We start from the raw sequence: 2,588 nt of genomic DNA, 5'->3' as shown, positions 1-2,588 counted from the left end.
AGTCTGTAGGAGTGACTCTGTAGATCCCACTCTTTTAGTACCACCAAAGATATGTCTCGGGGCATTTTGATCATTGTCAATAGTTGGTTGATTCCTTCTAGTAGGTTTCCTTCTACAGTTAGATCTCAAATAACCATTCTTTCTATAGTTTTGGTAGTACAAAACCATATTCTTATACTCAATAGCTTGTTTCTAGAAACAAAACTTAGATTTCAAGGTGACACTAGTAGGCAAATTCATAATTACCACACATTAACACATAGTCAAACAAAGATCAAACGATATTTTTTCTAAGTCACATGATCAACCACCAAAAGATGAACAAAAGAGTAACTTGCTATCCCCTAAAAAAACCCATTATTTTGGTACTCCAAAGGCAAACTAGGGAGATGAATCTAAGTGGGAACAATAGAACCCAAATCCATCAAGGGGTCAAACCTTGGTTTCCATTTACATAGAGATAATATGTTCATATAGTTATCCCCAAAGGTCCACGAGCATCCTATTAGAACTTTTAACAAATCCTCATGAGTAACAAAACTAAACAGGAAAAGGCCATTAGCCATAGCACTTATTTAACATTTCCTTTCAACATCCATACCACCCAACTTCTAGTCTAATCTATATTTGGTCTATAGGAAAGGAACTTACCAATCAAAGATAGCTTCAATTCTTGAAGAGTAGCATTCATAATAGTATTTGACACTTCTATCTCAAGACCTCACACCACACAAAAAGACTCATGGATATCAAATTCTTTGCCCTTATCCAACCTAGGAGGATTACCTCCAAGTAGCTTATCAACATAAGAAGCAGGAGCTTCATTTTCAAAAAAGGATCCTAAATCATAAGGCGGAGATTTAGGAAAGCCAACTTGGCCTTTCCCGACTAGGATGTGGTATATTTGAATCATTTGCAAGGGGTGGGGGAGGGTCCTGCCCCCACCAACCTTTTCCATCTTTGAAGTAGACAAGGATCAACAACACAAAATCTGACAAAAAACAACAATTATAGCATAACCTCTAAACCCTAGCTCCAGCTCCAACTCCTCTACATCTTTTTTTGCTGGTTTCACAAAAATGCCCATGCTAGTCATCTCCACTCATTTAGTGTTATTAATTATTTTTTATCTTTTTTTCTCTTACACTTAGTTGTATTATTTTCTTGAATATTTCTATGTCCTTCAAAGGACCAATCATTGCTATATCCCCATTATTAATTACTTCAACAATATTTATTTCTTCACCCACCAATTCCTCATCCATGTGAGATTTTTCAAAGAATAATAGGCAAAATGGAAACAACCAAGAGAGAGAATTGCAAGAAAATGAAGATTGATGTATATAAGTGAGATAAAAAATGCATAGGAAGGAGGTAGACATATAGGACAAATATCCTACCTACCACCTTACCTAAATTTCCACCTAAGCATGACACTTAAACAACCACCTAAGCATGATTTTACACCAACATGAAATTTAAGCATAACTTAGGTGTGGATGAAGAGTGAGTCCTAACATCAAAGCCTAATAAGGTACCCAAGTACAATGCACACATAAAGAAGAGAAGAAAACCTTATGGGAAAAAAAACCCTAAATGAGAGAAAATATGATATCTACAAGATGAGAATTATAAAACCCCATGTGAGGAAAACATCCATCCCATAAGAGAGGAGAAGAAGTGAGGCAATTTAGTCGTCTCTCAATGAATAATCTCCTACAACCATGTTATATGCCCAACAGTGAATGTTGAAGATGATCCAAGCCCGACAAACAACATTCCTCCCCTTAGGAAGAAATAGAACCACAAAAGTGTGCAAAATGGCATTCCATTATGTTAGGAACATCTAGGAAGTAGAATGATTGTCCCTGAATTTTGCACATGATCCAAAGAATGATAAGATGCCCACGATGGATGCTCAAAGATATCCAAGCAAATGCTGACATGTGACAAATGCTAATAAGATGAATCATGTATCATATAAGATTTAAGAACATGAACTATGGATATATGGTGATAATTGGACCAATGTGAATCTAATATTACTATAGATGATGATGATGACTTGGTTGGATAGGTCAACCCATGAATATCTACATAATTTATGATGCTATAAGCTGATTTAGGCAAGGCAAGAGTGAAATCCAATGATGGACATGAAGTGGCAATAGCGTTGATGTGGTTGTCATCAAATAGAAGATCAATGTCCTCAATAGTGTCCTCCAAGTCATAAATGTGGGACTCTAGAAACAAAGATGTAACATCTGATAAAAGTGTGTCCCAAGTAGCTACCTCTAGGAGACTGATATGAACATGTTGCACTGAATCACTGAAAACCAAGGATGAACCAATGAGAGATGGAGGAGTGTCCTTAATTGTGGATGCAATACTATGTGGAGGAGATGAAATGTCCTCAACTGAAGTTGTGTCCCATAGCTAGATGATTTTGTTAATGGTTCAAAATAATTAGTTAAATCAATGCGATTTAAAATGCAAAGTTGTTGCAACTGACGAAGTTCATAAATGATTTTCAAATCATTAAGTTTTTCCTTTTTTTTTTCAAACACGCATCTATTGTATGCTTTTTT

This window comes from Cryptomeria japonica, chromosome 5, assembly GCF_030272615.1.
Source record: "Cryptomeria japonica chromosome 5, Sugi_1.0, whole genome shotgun sequence".
In the NCBI taxonomy this organism is placed as follows: domain Eukaryota; kingdom Viridiplantae; phylum Streptophyta; class Pinopsida; order Cupressales; family Cupressaceae; genus Cryptomeria; species Cryptomeria japonica.
The sequence above is the reverse complement of the archived record's forward strand: the minus strand, read 5'-3'. Positions refer to the sequence as shown.